The sequence below is a fragment of the Aotus nancymaae genome, unplaced genomic scaffold, assembly GCF_030222135.1.
Source record: "Aotus nancymaae isolate 86718 unplaced genomic scaffold, 86718_ANA_hifiasm-v0.15.2.pri h1tg000036l, whole genome shotgun sequence".
NCBI lineage: Eukaryota > Metazoa > Chordata > Mammalia > Primates > Aotidae > Aotus > Aotus nancymaae.
Genome location: NW_026988450.1, coordinates 61,201,008 through 61,218,860, shown reverse-complemented (window position 1 = coordinate 61,218,860; position 17,853 = coordinate 61,201,008). Strand labels below are relative to the sequence as shown.

At 36.9% G+C, this 17,853-nt stretch overlaps 1 protein-coding gene and 1 non-coding gene across 2 annotated transcripts in view; both read left to right on the top strand.

The window, feature by feature from the left end:
* CSMD3 (CUB and Sushi multiple domains 3) overlaps positions 1-17,853 on the top strand; it is a 1,293,678-nt gene that overhangs the window by 917,992 nt on the left and 357,833 nt on the right. The gene's annotated exons all lie outside the window — the stretch shown is intronic.
* Positions 13,456-13,557, top strand: LOC135278186 (small nucleolar RNA U13). The gene has a single exon (XR_010345738.1). It is a non-coding gene; the product is annotated as a small nucleolar RNA U13 (small nucleolar RNA).

Genomic DNA, 17,853 nt, shown 5'->3' with positions numbered 1-17,853 from the left:
ACGCGAACTCATCGTTTTTGATGGCTGCATAATATTCCATGGTGTATATGTGCCACATTTTTCCTGTCCAGTCTATCATCGATGGGCATTTGGGTTGGTTCCAGGTCTTTGCTATTGTAAACTGTGCTGCAATGAACATTCGTGTGCATGTGTCCTTATAGTAGAATGATTTATAATCCTTTGGATATATACCCAGTAATGGGATTGCTGGGTCAAATGGAATTTCTATTTCTAGGTCCTTGAGGAATTGCCACACTGTTTTCCACAATGGTTGAACTAATTTACACTCCCACCAACAGTGTAAAAGTGTTCCTATTTCTCCACATCCTCTCCAGCATCTGTTGTCTCCAGATTTTTTAATGATCGCCATTCTAACTAGCGTGAGATGGTATCTCAACATAGTTTTGATTTGCATTTCCCTAATGACCAGTGATGATGAGCATTTTTTCATATGTTTGTTGGCCTCATGTATGTCTTCTTTTGTAAAGTACCTGTTCATATCCTTTGCCCATTTTTGAATGGGCTTGTTTGTTTTTTTCTTGTAAATCTTTTTTAGCTCGTTGTAAATTCTGGATATCAGCCCTTTGTCTGACGGGTAGGCTGCAAAAATTTTTTCCCATTCTGTTGGTTGCCAATTCACTCTATTGACTGTTTCTTTCGCCGTGCAGAAGCTGTGGAGTTTGCTCAGGTCCCATTTGTCTATTTTGGCTTTTGTTGCCAATGCTTTTGGTGTTTTGGTCATAAAGTCCTTGCCTACGCCTATGTCCTGAATGGTTTTGCCTTGGTTTTCTTCTAGGGTTTTTATGGTGTTAGGTTTTATGTTTAAGTCTTTAATCCATCTGGAGTCAATTTTAGTGTAAGGTGTCAGGAAGGGGTCAAGTTTCTGCTTTCTGTATATGGCTAGCCAGTTTTCCCAACACCACTTATTGAACAGGGATTCCTTTCCCCATTGCTTGTTTTTGTCAGGTTTGTCAAAGATCGGGTGGTTGTAGATATGTTGTGTCACCTCCGACACCTCTGTTCTGTTCCATTGATCTATATCTCTGTTTTGGTACCAGTACCATGCTGTTTTGATTACTGTAGCCTTGTAGTATAGTTTGATGTCAGGTAGTGTGATGCCTCCTGCTTTGTTCTTTTTGCTTAGAATTGACTTGGCTATGCCGGCTCTCTTTTGGTTCCATATGAAGTTTAAGGTGGTTTTTTCCAGTTCTGTGAAGAAGGTCATTGGTAGCTTGATGGGGATAGCGTTGAATCTGTAAATTACTTTGGGCAGTATGGCCATTTTCACAATATTGATTCTTCCTAACCATGAACATGGAATGTTTCTCCATCTGTTTGTGTCCTCTCTTATTTCGTTGAGCAGTGTTTTGTAGTTCTCCTTGAACAGGTCCTTTACATTCCTTGTTAGTTGTATTCCTAGGTATTTTATTCTCTTTGTAGCAATTGTGAATGGCAGTTCGTTCTTGATTTGGCTCTCTTTAAGTCTGTTATTAGTGTATAGGAATGCTTGTGATTTTTGCACATTGATTTTGTATCCTGAGACTTTGCTGAAGTTGCTTATCAGTTTCAGGAGATTTTGGGCTGAAACGATGGGGTCTTCTAGATATACAATCATGTCGTCTGCAAATAGAGACAATTTGACTTCCTCCTTTCCTAATTGAATACCCTTCATTTCCTTTTCTTGCCTGATTGCTCTGGCTAGAACTTCCAGTACTATATTGAATAGGAGTGGTGAGAGAGGGCATCCTTGTCTAGTGCCTGATTTCAAAGGGAATGCTTCCAGTTTTTGCCCATTCAGTATGATATTGGCTGTCGGTTTGTCATAAATAGCTTTTATTATTTTGAGATACGTTCCGTCGATACCTAGTTTATTGAGAGTTTTTAGCATAAAGGGCTGTTGAATTTTGTCGAAGGCCTTCTCTGCATCAATTGAGATAATCATGTGGTTTTTGTCTTTGGTTCTGTTTATGTGGTGAATTACATTTATAGACTTGCGTATATTGAACCAGCCTTGCATCCCCGGGATGAATCCTACTTGATCATGGTGGATAAGCTTTTTGATGTGCTGTTGCAATCGGCTTGCCAGTATTTTATTGAAGATTTTTGCATCTATGTTCTTCATGGATATTGGCCTGTAGTTTTCTTTTCTTGTTGAGTCTCTGCCGGGTTTTGGTATTAGGATGATGTTGGTCTCATAAAATGATTTGGGAAGGATTCCCTCTTTTTGGATTATTTGGAATAGTTTCAGTAGGAATGGTACCAGTTCCTCTTTGTATGTCTGGTAGAATTCGGCTGTGAACCCATCTGGACCTGGGCTTTTTTTGGGTGGTAGGCTCTTAATTGCTGCCTCGACTTCAGCCCTTGTTATTGGTCTATTCAGGGTTTCAACTTCTTCCTGGTTTAGGCTTGGGAGGAGGCAACTGTCCAGGAATTTATCCATTTCTTCCAGGTTTTCTAATTTATGTGCATAGAGTTGCTTGTAATAATCTCTGATGATGGTTTGAATTTCTGTGACATCTGTGGTGATATCCCCTTTATCATTTTTTATTGCATCTATTTGGTTATGCTCTCTTTTCTTTTTTATTAGTCTGGCTAGTGGTCTGTCTATTTTGTTGATCTTTTCAAAAAACCAGCTCCTGGATTTATTGATTTTTTGAAGGGTTTTTCGTGTCTCTATCTCCTTCAATTCTGCTTTGATCTTAGTTATTTCTTGTCTTCTGCTGGGTTTTGAGTTTTTTTGATCTTGCTCCTCTAGCTCTTTCAATTTTGATGATAGGGTGTCAATTTTAGATCTCTCCTTTCTTCTCATGTGGGCACTTATTGCTATATATTTTCCTCTAGAGACTGCTTTAAATGCGTCCCAGAGATTCTGGTATGTGGTGTCTTCGTTCTCGTTGGTTTCGAAGAACATCTTTATTTCTGCCTTCATTTCAGTGTTTATCCAGTCTACATTCAGGAGAAAGTTGTTCATTTTCCATGAAGCTGTGCGGTTCTGGGTTGGTTTCTGAATTCTGAGTTCTAACTTGATTGCACTGTGGTCTGAGAGACTGTTTGTTATGGTTTCCGTTCTTTTGCATTTGCTGAGGAGTGATTTACTTCCAATTATGTGGTCAATTTTAGAGTAGGTGTGATGTGGTGCTGAGAAGAATGTATATTCTGTGGATTTGGGGTGGAGAGTTCTGTCAATGTCTATTAGGTTTGCTTGTTCCAGGTCCGAGTTCAAGTCCTGGATATCCTTGTTAATTTTCTGTCTTGTTGATCTGTCTAATATTGACAATGGTGTGTTGAAGTCTCCCACTATTACTGTGTGGGAGTCTAAGTCTCTTTGTAAGACATTAAGCACTTGTCTTATGTATCTGGGTGCTCCTGTATTAGGTGCATATATATTTAGGATCGTTAGCTTTTCTTGTTGCATTGATCCCTTTACCATTATGTAATGTCCTTCTTTGTCTCTTTTGATCTTTGTTGCTTTAAAGTCTATTTTGTCAGAGATGAGAATTGCAACTCCTGCTTTTTTTTGCTCTCCGTTTGCTTGGTAAATCTTCCTCCATCCCTTTATTGTGAGTCTTTGTGTATCCTTGCATGTGAGGTGGGTTTCCTGGATACAGCACACTGATGAGTTTTGGCTTTTTATCCAGTTTGCCAGTCTGTGTCTTTTGATTGGGGCATTTAGTCCATTTACATTTAGGGTTAATATTGTTATGTGTGAATTTGATCCTGTCATTTTGATGCTAGCTGGCTGTTTTGCCCATTGGTTGATGCAGATTCTTCATTGTGTTGATGCTCTTTACCATTTCATGTGTTTTTGGAGTGGCTGGTTCTGGTTGTTCTTTTCTATGTGTAGTGCCTCCTTTAGGAGCTCTTGTAAAGCTGGTCTGGTGATAGTGAAATCTCTGAGTTCTTGCTTGTTCACAAAGGATTTTATTTTTCCTTCACTTATGAAGCTTAGTTTGGCTGGATATGAAATTCTGGGTTGAAAGTTCTTTTCTTTAAGGATGTTAAATATCTGCCCCCACTCTCTTCTGGCCTGTAGGGTTTCTGCTGAGAGATCTGCAGTGAGTCTGATGGGCTTCCCTTTGTGGGTAACCTGACCTTTCTCTCTGGCTGCCCTTAGTATTTTCTCCTTCATTTCAACCCTGGTGAATCTGATGATTATGTGCCTCAGTGTTGCTCTTCTAGGGGAATATCTTTGTGGTGTTCTCTGTATTTCCTGGGCTTGAATATTGGCCTGCCTTGCTAGGTTGGGGAAGTTTTCCTGGATAATATCCTGGAGAGTATTTTCCAGCTTGGATGCATTCTCTTCGTCACATTCAGGTACCCCTATCAAACGTAGATTAGGTCTTTTCACATAGTCCCATATTTCTTGTTGGCTTTGTTCATTCCTTTTTACCCTGTTTTCTCTAATCTTGCCTTCTCGTTTTATTTCATTGAGTTGATCTTCTACCTCTGATATCCTTTCTTCTGCTTGGTCAATTCGGCTGTTGAAACTTGTGCATGCTTCACGAAGTTCTCGTGTTGTGTTTTTCAGCTCCATCAATTCACTCATATTCCTCTCTAAGTTGTCCATTCTCGTTAGCATTTCGTCAAGTCTTTTTTCAAGGTTCTTAGTTTCTTTGCATTGGGTTAGAACATGTTCTTTTAGCTCACGAAAGTTTCTTATTATCCACTTTCTGAAAGCTGATTCTGTCATTTCCTCACACTCATTCTCCATCCAGTCTTGTTCCCTTGCTGGTGGGGAGTTGTGCTCCCTTGTAGGAGGAGAAGTGTTCTGATTTTGGGTGTTTTCATCCTTTTTGCGCTGGTTTCTTCCCATCTTTGTGGATTTATCCGCCTATCGACTTTGTAGTTGCTGTCTTTCTGGTTTTGGTAATTTTAAGTCTGCAGCAGCAGAACTCATAAACCCCCTTTTTCTTCCCTCCCGGTGTTCTGTCCCGGGGATTTAGGGAGTTATGATTTTCCGCTGTCTTGTTGTTGCTTTCCCTGCCCACAAGGTGACAGCCTAGTCGCACTCAGCCTGTAGAGGCTTCGCTGAGCTGCTGTGGGCTCCGCCCAGCTTCCTTGTGAACTTTCCTGCAGTCTTGTTTATATGGGCGTAGTTAGAACTGTTTCCGCTATGATGGCCCGCCCCTGTAGTGATGGAGTCTCTGTAGTGGCGGGTTACCTTCGTTGCAGCAAATTGCCCTAGGAACTGCAGAGTGTGTCCCAATGGAGGGCGCCCCTCCCCCACAGAGCTGGACCGACCCGGGTTCAGTTGTGTTTCCTGAGGCGCTTTCTTTGCCCAGGAGTCTCCTGTCTTGTCTCCCTGTTTCAGCTCCCCTTTCTGGCTTACCGGGGACTCGGTTTCACTCACTCTGCAGGAGGAGCCACTTCCCTTGCCGCAGGGCACAGGCCGAGCTGTTGTGCCAGTCAAACCAGCCACGCTGGCGACCCATGGGGCTCTTTCCCCTGTGAATCTCCTGGTCTGTGGGCAGTAAAAATCCGCTGCCCAGTGAGCCGTTGCTGAAGCGGCGGCTCTGAGATTCGTGGCGCGTTTTTGCCCGGGGAATTTCCTGGCTTGACTCCCTGTTTCAGCTCCCCTTTCTGGCTTACAGAGGACTCAGTCGCACTCACTCTGCAGAAGGAGCCGCTGCTCCCTGCCTCAGGGTGCAGGCCTAGCGGCGGCCGCGCCACTCAAGCCAGCAGCGCTGGCGACCTGTGGTGCTCTTCCCCCTGTGAATCTCCTGGTCTGTGGGCAGTAAATATCCGTCTGGAAATGCGGCGTCCACTCACCCTCTGCGCTTTCTCTCGGAGCTGCATTCGCGAGTTCCTCCTAATCGGCCATCTTGGATCTCTCCTCCGAGAATTTCACTCTTGTTGACCAGGCTGGAGTACAATGGCATGATCTCATCCCACTGCAACCTCTGCCTCCTAGGTTCAAGCAATTCTCCTGCCTCAGCCTCCCAAATAACTGGGATTACAGGGGCCCACCACTGTGCCTGGCTAATTTTTGTATTTTTGTTAGAGACAGGGTTTCATCATATTGTCCAGGCTGGTCTGTAACTCCTGACCTCAGGTGATTCTTCTTCCTCAGCCTCACAAACTGCTGGGATTACAGGCATGAGCCACCATGCACAGCCTGCATTTCTTCTTGTCTAAAATATTTATAGGTTTCAAAGAGGAAACCTGGATTTGTTTTTGATACAAAAAATTTATGTAGTTTGAGATTACTGATGCATAAATAGTGACCATTGTAGGACATACCTATATTTGAAATTATATGTGGTGCTCAGGTGTCTAGAATGAGTAAGATCATTGACTTTATTTTTATTAATGTGAACTATAGAATTTAAAAATATATATATTTTAATTAGCAAATATTTGAAGTCACACTTCCTTTCTTAATTAACAATTAATTAATAATTGTCCATTAGGGGAAATGTGTGTTTATTAAGATTAGAAACTACAGAAGTGGGAAGAGAGTATAAAGCTGTTATTCTTAAAAAGGGGAAACACACATACATAAATATTTTTCAGTCTTAGAAATAAAACTAAAAATTTCAGTATTATATCTGGAACCAAAATGTTTATAACCTACTTCCAAGGTATATTTAAATGTCAGAATTTTTCCAAGGTATCTTTAAATATCACAATTTTGTGAACCAACAGCTGGGTTCTGATTTGTATTCTGTTGGGAAGGGCTTTAGAAGTAGTGACACATCTGTTTTTAATTGTATTTGTTCCTAAGTATTACTTCTGATTTTTACAGTGGCAACTCTTCTACATATCTGCAGCTATCTAAATAGTTAACCATAGATTTTCTAGCTTTAAAAGAAGTTTGTTTCCATCCTCCAAATACATACTATTTGTTTTCCAGCTGTAGCACCTGTGCCCAGGCTACTTTCTGTTTTTGTGCATGTCCTACTGACTTTGGGTACCAATTGGACTTCAAGATCCATCGCAAATATTTACCCATGAATGCTTATCCTGATTCTCTCAGCTGTAGTTAACAGATATTTCAATGTTTCTTTTGTGGTAGTTTATATATGCAACTAATATAACAGTTATCACATTGCACTGTGGTTATACTTGTTTGCAAATATATGTACATAGTTCTTCAACGGGCTATTTTCATTCATAGCATCTTTAATCCGTTTTAGTTCAATTGAATCTTTTTACATGTTCTCGATAAATTAAGATGCCATCTGCATATGAATTTTATAAGATGCTTTCATGATAGTAAAAAGGTTTTACTAAGTCACATGTTTTAAATATTTACAAAATTCTTGGAAGCAGTAATTATTCAGTTTCTGAAAATGATAGAATGTGCATCAGTGGTTCAAACAGGGAAAATGGAAAAGACCAGGATTTCGTGTTTAAATTCTCATTTCCACTCATTCCTAGGGCCAGCTCCAACCCTGTCCATTCTGTGGTACATTTCCCTTACAATTATTCCAGTTTTGTTTCTGAAATATCTAACTGAGAGAACCATAAGTATTGTAGAGGAGGTCACAGTACTCATACTGAATTGAGACAATGAGAACAGGAGCGAGAACATTTGTCTAGAGAGGATCAGGCAAGGCTTCATAAAGGAGGCAGTATTAAAGGTAGGGTTGGTGGTTCACAGAAACAAATGGTGGGAAGTATTACAGGCAAAGAATGAGGAAAGACACAGAGATTAGGAAGAGCATTCAAGGAAAATAATCTAATTCAGATTAATTCCACATATCCGGATGCTTCTCACAATTTCTAGTGACAGAACAAGCAGGGTTTTTTTTGGTCATCCTATCAAATGATACCTACCCTATTTATTCATAGTCACCCTCTATTCCATTATCTGTTTTGCTGAATTAGCAACACTTGCCATTCTCTGATTATTTTCAGTTTTAGGTAGATATAATTGTATTTGGGTGAAATAAAATCAAAAAACTACATTTGAACAGACCTTTAAAGTGCATTTTATTTTAGTTATCTTATTGGTTCATTCATTATATAACTGCTAAGTATACAAATGGCCTGGTAGACACAGTGACTTAAATGTTGCTTTTGGCTTTAAGTAATGGAAAACCTTACCATGGCCTGAACAAGCAGGGTTTATTTTGTTCATCTAAGAAAAAGTGAAGAGTGAGAAAGTAGGTAGATCTTGATTCAACTACCTAACAAAGTCAACAAGGATTTTGCTCCTGTCTTTCTGCTGTGGCATGCCTAGAGGGTTTACTTTTTATTTTCATGTTTGTGGTGACATGGTCACAAATTGGCTTCTCTAACTGTGGGCATGTTTAAGGCACGAAGAAAGGAGAAATGGGTTGTGCTAACCACATATACTCCTTTTATCAGAAATGCAAAATCTTTCCTGGGAACCCCAATAAGATACCCTCTTATATCTCTATACAAAACTGGGCTGTATGGCTCTGCCTTAATTTTCCAGCAAAGCAGCCTGGAATATTCAGTATGTGGAAGACTAAATAATTGGCTTAATTTTAGACCATCATGATACAGTGCTGGATATTGTCAGATTATAGCTGGGAACAAAATCAGAGTTGTTAGCAAGGAAGAAGGGAGATATTGAGAAGACAACTTACGGTGTTTACCAAAATGTACAGCTGACACCAATATTCAAAAAAAATTAGGTTAAAGATACTGAACTAATACCTGCTTCTATGATTAATAGTGTCATGGAAGCACATAAACTCTTGGATGTTTATAAAGGAAAAGTATTTGGCTGACCCATCATTAGTAGTTTTAGCTCTACTATACTAAGAAGACTGTGAGCTTCTCTTACCTTCTTCTACCAATAAATAAATGATATGCATACCTAATATGAAAATCCTATACCACGATAGAGGGGGAGAAAATAGCCCATTTCTTTTTCTTTTCCTTTCTTTTCTTTCTTTCTTTCTTTTTTTTTTTTTTTGTTTTTGAGAGACAGAGTCTTGCTCTGTCGCCCAGTCTGGAACCTCTGTCTCCGGGGTTCAAGCAATTCTTAATATTCCTGCCTTAGCCTTCCAAGTAGCTGGGATTACAGGTGCCGTCATCATGCCTGGCTAATTTTTTGTATATTTAGTAGAGCAAGTTTTGCCACGTTGGCCAGGTCGGTCTCAAACTCCTGACATCAGATGATCTACTTGCCTTGGCCTCCCAAACTGCTGGGATTACAGGTGTGAGCTGCCACGCCTGGCCCCATTCCTTTTTCTAAAGCAAATTAAATCTGTTCAGTCTTCGTGTTTAGAGTTGTCAAGAAAAATCTCATTTAGCCTTTTTGGGGAAATATTCTCCTTCTCCCAAATAAATGTCTTAGTCAACTCTAGTTTGATTTGACAACTAAAGTTTGGACAACTATACTACTTGAATATAAAACATATGTGAGATACACTTAGATATTTATGACCATTAGGGAATTCCACTGCACTTCCATCCCTCTAACATCCCAGAATCCAACTCTCTTATTGAGTCAGGCCAATCTTCCTTGTTCTTCTCAAAACAATTACTGTCATTTACTCTTGCCTTTGAGAAATCTGAAAGTCATCCCAAATAAATATCCAAATGAGACATATTTTCAGGTGCTTTACCTGACACAAGTTACTTGTTAATTTCCCCATGAGGGAGGAACCAATAAAGGCATACCTGTTCTCTTTTGAGAGAGTATAGGGAGTAGGGTGAGAGAAAATTACCATTTCCTTCTAGAGTTGGAAAACAGATCAGACATTAAGATCATAATACAGTATCCTTTCTGAAACATCACTCTGTTTAGATAATCCTATAACAGAATTCAGCAAAACCCAATAGGATATTTTGCCCAGATTCCTTTAACCTCTCAACACACATTTCAAGAATGATTTCTAAATTTGGTGTATTTTACTCCCTCTCTAAAGGTAAAGTTGTAGAGACATCATTTCTACTTGGTCACCTGGTATATCTTCACTTTTACTCTTCTATTGAAATTTACTAATTTATTTATTATTGATCATAGGTTTAAATTTTGTCTTTTCCTATTGGAACATTATATGTTGAGAATATAGAGAACAATTAATAAGAGAAAGTTCCTGCCCATAAGAAACTAACTTTTTAGTAGGGCAAGACATAAAGAAAATTGTGAACAAAAAGTAAGAGAACTACATTTAGAAGTAATTTAAAACAGGGCAACGGGATACGTAGTACCGATGAGACTACTATAGCTAATTTTTTCAGACTCCATCTCAGAGGAGATGTTGTCTGAGTTGATACTTGAATGATAAGAAAGAATAACCACATACAGACAACATGTTCTAGGCAGAGGAATTAGCAAGTATAAAGGCCTAAAAGCAGCCTGAGCTTTAGCTCTGTGGCTACTTGCTCTCCTGAGCAAGGAGAATGTGGCAAAATGAAAAATAAAGTTAGAAACTAGGCAGTGAAATGGTGTCATTGTCCATAGCAAATAACCAGGGTTCATCATCTCATGCCAAGGAAACTGAGGACATGGACACAAGAAGTGGGCTTAGGAGCAGAGGTTTAATAGCCAAAAGAGCAAGGAGAACAACTCTCTTTCTTGTGAGAGAGAGGGGTTCCCTAATGGGACTTGCAGCCCACAGTGGAATGCACCAGATTTCATAGACAGGCTTGAAGAAGCGGTGTCTGATTTACATAGGGCCCAAAGATTGGTTGAACCAAGTGTGACATTTACGTAACACATGGGAAGCTGGCTGCCCCACCCTAATCTTATTTTGCAAATGAGATCTTTGCCTGGCCTGCATCATGTTGCCTGCTCCTTACTGTATGTATGACTGGGAAAGAGAAGAGAAGATAGAGCCACTATTTTGAACATGCCTAGTCCCAGGTAGCCTTTTTCTATTGGCACAACTGTTAGCATTCACCCATGTAAGTGTCCAGCTTGCTTGTTTCTGTTTGCAGCTTGATTTTATAAGCTGCTCATTGCTAAAAAAGAAAATGATTTGGCAGCTGCTTTTCATTAAAAGGAAAAACTTACCAAGAACTCCCATAACCTCACTATCTGCCTAAATAATTAATATTAATAATATTAATAATAATAAATAATATTAACTCGTATATCATTGGGGCGAGGTGGAGTATAGAAGGGGCTTGGATTTTATTTAAAAGACACAAAGAGGCCGGGCGCGGTGGCTCACGCCTGTAATCCCAGCACTTTGGGAGGCCGAGGCGGGTGGATCACGAGGTCAAGAAATCGAGACCATCCTGGTCAACATGCTGAAACCCCGTCTCTACTAAAAATACAAAAACTTAGCTGGGCATGGTGGCGCGTGCCTGTAATCCCAGCTACTCAGGAGGCTGAGGCAGGAGAATTGCCTGAACCCAGGAGGCGGAGGTTGCAGTGAACCGAGATCGCGCCATGGCACTCCAGACTGGGTAACAAGAGCGAAACTCCATCTAAAAAAAAAAAAAAAAAAAAAAAAAAAAAAAAAAAACACTTATCTACCACCTACTAATTGACTAATTGCAAGGTATAACCCAAAGCGGTAGGTAATATTATTATACCCGGGGAGAAAATGAGGAAATAAGAAGCATGACAAAGTTACCTTACTCACTGAAGGTCACATAGCTAACAAGTACAGACACAGAATTTGACGGAGAGTCTCTGACTCTAGAATCCATGTTCTTAATCACTATGTTATACTAGCTCTGAATCCAAGATTTTGTTACTTTAAAGTGTTATGGATTTAACATATTTTTAAAACTGACCGTGTAAATGTAAAAAAAAAAAAAATAGAGAAATAATGTTAATGCAATTTTTCCCAAAGAAACGTTTCATTTTATTCTTGAGAATCTGAATGTTTTCTTTTTGGTTACATTTACCATCAAGAAAAGACTTAGTCTTGCTATCATTCATATTGTTCATGAAGTCTCTAAACTCTATTTCTTAAAGATTATTTCATTTCAGATTATTTTAGCCCTATTTAATTGTAGTTATCTTACGTTTATTTTGTAAAAAGGAATTGAGTATTTTTAACAGCCATCCACTACAGAGCTAAATTGCACCTTATTAATGGATTATACTATTGTCTTATCAAAAGCTGACCTGCTAAATATGCATGTTGCCCAGCCATTAGGCAGTACTCTGGGCTCAGATGTTTTCTTGTTATCTCCTCTGCACATTTAATTGACAAAAAATCCCACTGGAGAAATGTCCATTATCCCAAGAGAAAACTTTAAATATATTTGGATGTACACAGCCTTCCAGTTTTGTTGCTTGAAACTGTTCAATAATCTACATGGAGCATGGCCATTTCAAATTTTATATTCAAATTGAAGATAAGCATTAACTAATTTGTGATGCCTTTTCTTGCATACTAGCCTTGTGAACATACAACAAATTAATCTTTAATTTAGTTACCAGTTTGTTGTTGGCAATGTAAATCATGAAAAATTATCAGATGACTTATTTACTCTACCTTTATTCTTACTATTAACTCATTTAATGTAAATGCAAGTAGAAAATAAGTAAATTACAAGGGAGTAACAAAGCCATTTCATGTGATTCTATGTCCTATAAACCAGTTAGTAGATATATTTGACATTTCTTATATTTTTAAAATATCATAATAAACTGAGTAATGAAGTATTGACCAATGCTGCATTATATATATAGTTCATAATATTCTTACTGATATATTAAAGAAAAATTTCTTAATTATTTGTCATTTACATAGACAATATTAAGTCTCTTTATACTAGAATAATAGGAGTATCATTATTTCCATAGCCTTCACATCACAGAAGTTTAGTAAATTCAAACTTACATATCTAAATACCTACTAATTTACACATTACATAAAATTAATTTCTGGCAAGTTGAAGACCTAACTAAATAGCAAAACTTTAAAATGTTTAGGGAAAAAAAGGTGTGTCCTAGAAAAGCTGTGTCTTTAAGGTAGAAGAAGTTTTCTGAAACAAGATACACAAGCAAAAATCCATCAATAATCAGTAGCATTTCTGACCTTCTAAGCACTCCTTGATGTGTAGAAACCAAAAACCTGGCAACTACATTTTTCGACTCTCTTGCCAACAAAGATTTCTGCTTAGATTTTGCCAATTAAAGGCAGACCTGTGAAAGCTGAAAGGTGAGATCGATGGAGTAGCCATTATTTTCCACCACCAGCTGCAGGCAGGAGTGTGGTGCTGGCAGGTGGGTGTATGTGGCAGCAGCTTCCCCGAACTCCTGAATTTCCTGAAAGCTGCAGTGGTCTTCTGACTTTCACCTGCTTTGCATTTCCAAAATCATCAAGGCCTTTAATTTCTAGTTTGAATCTTAGCTACACACAGTATGTAAGTGGCTTCTGTCTCCCTGACCAAGTCTTGGTCATTAATCATCAAAAAAAAAAAAAAAAAGAAGAAGAAGAAGAAAAAGGAAAGATAAAAAATAAAAGAAATCCAACTAAAAACCTCCTTATAGAAAGGGACACTGTAAATAAAGGCAAAACATTTTAAAAAGAAATGCTTAACTTGATAGATATTAAGAAATGAAAAATTCTTTTGTGGTTCATAAGTGTGATGATTAGGTTTTCACACTCCTGTGAGATGTGCCTTCCTCAAATCTTGTTACAATGTCTGCATATTACCCATCAGCCATGAAAAGGAAAAAGAAATGAAAGTGGAAACTCAAATAATATGATATGACACCCTCACAGAGTACATAAAAATTAAAAAGTCGTGCAACACTAAGTACTGACGACAGTTTGCAAAAATTGAAATACATAAACTTTGGGGAATGTAAATCGTTAGTCATCTAGGAGAGTAATTCGACAATATCTAATAAAATTCCACTTCCGGGTATATTTAGATTATACCAATTATACATTTTGGTGAAATGCCAAATGGCTGACTGGTTTTAATTAAGTTAATACTCAGTTAAAGATGAACATCACCACCATGGTACAAATTTATGATGTGCAAGATACAAACTTAGCACATTTACTATTACTTACTAGTTCATGTCTAATATTAAATTTAGGAATGTCAGCAACATGTTTTCTAGTAAGAATTTTATATGTAGGACTGAAAACATCCACTGTTTAAAAAAAGAAAAAGAAACTTAAATATCTTAACTCCTGAAAGCAATTGGAAATGCACAGTAATAAATTTCCACAAGTTTTTTTTTGCTTAAATTCTTAATTTCCATAAACTAAAAACTGGAAGGAATTCTTAAAGCATTCTTCTTAAGTTGTTAAAGCATTCTTCTAAAGTTGTAGCTTCAAAGTTTGATTTTTTTAATAGTTTGTTGAGTGTGAAATACATGGTGTATCAAATTTGTTTTGATTAGTTTTATTAGTGAGAAAAAAGTGTAATTGTTCTTCAGCATTTTCTTTTTTTCTTTATTCCCTTTACATTCTTTATTATGTCTCAGTCACAGAGGATTATCATGGAGTGTTTCCTGTTCATGAATTTTGAGGTGGCAAAGTTGACATTCTGCTTTATATACCTCTTCATTTAAATATAAAGAATTTTAAAATGTTTCCTTGCAAGACTCCTGGCCAAAATGGAATTTAATGACCAAACATTAAATATGGTTCCTAAAAATTATTCTGCCTAATATTATGGATTAAATTCAACAAACAATTCTATAGAGATTAAAATTATTCCAGAATAATATAATATTTATTTTTCTCCTTGCATTATATAAACTTTCATTAACATGTCTGATTTCGAGAAGCATATTTCTCTAACATATTTAGCTAATAACTTTCCCAATTTCCTTTTTAACAATCTATTCCTTTTTATTTAGTAATATGGAAGTTTTTACAATTGGTACATAAAACTAACATATCTTCATTGACCATTAAATACTCTGGAATTTAACTTATAAAGTATATATTAATATTTTAACTATTTTTTTTTAAAGCAAGTAAGAGTCTTATTTTTTTTTGAGACAGAGTTTTGCTCTTGTTGCCCAGACAGGAGTGCAATGGCACAAGCTCTCCGAAATCTTTGATTCTCGGGTTCAAGTGATTCTCCTGCCTCAGCCTCCAGAGTAGTTGGGATTACAGGCATGTGCCACCATGTTCGGCTAATTTTTTGTGTTTTTAGTAGAGATGGGTTTCTCTATGTTGGTCAGATTGGTCTCAAACTCTGGACCTCAGGTGATCCACCTGCCTCGGCCTCCCGAAGTGTGGGATTACAGGCGTGAGCCACCATGCCTGGCCACAGAAGTCTTGTTAAGTTACATAAAAGATATTTTATTACATTTAAAAAGTGAATTTTCAGATGCCACTTTTATTTTTAAATGATGTAAATATTTTTATTATTGGTAGCATTTTCCTGATAAGATATGACATTACCCTGTGTGAACACATATTCATGAACAAATTGAGAGAAATTATGGTGAGATCAGAATTTTACTTAATCTTTTAGTAAGCCAATACAGTAACAGATTAGAAGATTTTGGTTGAATCTTGAGGGCAAAATGAACTTTAGGTCTTTCACTGGTGCATGCCCTATAAAAACACTTGTACATGTGCAAAAGGAGACATAGAACTATAGCATTTTCATAGCAGTAAAAAACTGGAAACAATATAAATGCTGCAAAATAAATCAGTTTGGGAATATGTCACCAATGGAATACCACAGAGTAGTTAAAATGAATAAAATGTATGTGTGTGTGTGTGTGTGTGTGTGTGTGCATGTGTATATAATTATACAGATAAAACACAATATGGGACAATAAAGCCATAGAATTTTTAAAATAACTATGTTATTTATAAAATGTATAAATACTTGCAAAATACTATATATTGTTCATAGATATATAGATATGTAATAAAAATATATGTATACGAATAATAAACTGAATCAGAATATTTGCTGGCTCTCAGTAGGGAAAAATCAAAAAGATTGGGGAGGAATGCAAAATAATCTTTAACTTGTTTTGTAATAATAATATTATTAATGTGAAGATAAATGAACTAGTATGAATGATAATCTGAATTTTAATCTAAATTAACATTCATATGAATTTGAAACAACTATGATACAAAACTAGAATGTGATAGAGCTAGTTGATGAACTTGTTATTCTTTCTATTTTTTGTAGATTTCAAATCATAACTTACAAATAAATTAGATATCTTTGGAGAAGTATGCTACATAGTGGCAGGAAAGGAATGAGATCTCAGTTTAAGGTATTCAGAAAATCAGAAAGATCTAGGTAATGGAGATTATCAGTTAATTTGTGTTCTAGAAATTTTCATTTCATCAGAGTATCAAATTTCACAAGAAATGGTGAATATTTATAGCACATATGATTTTTCATACAAATCTTTAATTGTGAATTTCAAGTATTTGAGCTTTTCAATGAAAAGACTAGCAGCTGAACATTTCCATGAAGATAAGATATTTTTGCATATTTATGAATAAGCAACAATAATTCCACCAATTTGGACTAAATTATGTTGTGCTTTGTAGCTTATATACTATTGTCCACGTGCATTTTCAACTACAATGCAAAATATTATAAATTATCTCAATTTACAATGACTATATCCATTTTACCTCATCACCAGCAATTGCCAACCACATTTACAGAAACTCAAATTAAGGAAGGATGAATTTGGTAATAAACCTTGAAAACAGCTTGATTTCCATTTTTATTCTGAAAAATGATAAATGGAAAAATCTTGAACGATTAACTGAATATTATGCCTGCTAGAAGAAATGCAAATTTGTAATTTTTGAGCAAAGACATTTTAAATCTAGTATTAAATATGCAGATCCATGCAAAGTAATGTCCTGAAATTTTAAAGTTACTATTTCTGCTGTTTCTTCTGTGTTTGAGAGACTGGCCTTCTTGACTGGCCTCTTTGCGCTTCATTATATATGTCATGATTTGAGTTAATGACTGCTAATTTAATGAAGCTGTTTGCATGTTCACCCAGATGGGGCTGTCATGAGAAGAGAAAATTCTTGAAACTAGTTTTAAAAATTGTCCCTCAAATTTCAATTTCTTATCAGTATTACTTTAGTTCATTTTTCAATTGTGTCCTAGAAATAATTGTGTCTAAGAATCCACATTCAATCATGAACATTATTGAACATTACTGAACATCTAACCTATGCCAGGATTTGTGCTAGACAGGTACTGTGAGAACGAAGGAGGGATAAAAAGGAAAGAATTTCAGCTATAGGAAAACAAGGAAAAGAAACAAATGATTGGAAGTGAATTAAAAATGTACAAATAATTCTATGGTTTAACAGAGGAGGAAGTGACTAAGACCCCCAATAGAGACTAGGAAAGACTCCTAATAGTCTCTGAGAAATGTTTCTCTGACTCACAGAAATAATAGGATAAACTTAGAATTATACAAGTCCTTGTGACATTATGTATGTTCTGACATTATGTATGTTGTGACAATCTAGTTAGTCAATGATGCAAATTAGTGATTTAACACAAGTGAGCTAATACACAGTTTTTTGCTTTCTAATTCAAATCTAGATTATTTTGGTCAAGAATGCATGCCTAGAAAAGTGATGCAGACCTCTTTTTGATCACCATATGATTTAGGACACAAGTAAAAGTGTTTTCTCCAACATTTTTGTCTTAAGTGATTTTCCTCATTCATAAAACTATTTAGAATATTCTTAAAGATTTTCTATTCTCAGAAGCAGTAACTGATATAATTTTTCACCTAACTGTGAAAAAGTTCTGTGGCCAGAACTGTCCTTGGTGTATTTATTACATAATTTATCCTACCTTTTTAATTTTTGAGATGGAGTCTTGCACTGTCACCTGGGCTGAAGTGCAGTGGCGCTATCTTGGCTCACTGCAACCTCTGCCTCCTGGGTTCAAGTGATTCTCCTGCCTCAGCCTCCCCAAGTAGCTGGGATTACAGGCACCCACCACCATGCCCAGCTAATTTTTTGTATTTTTAGTAGA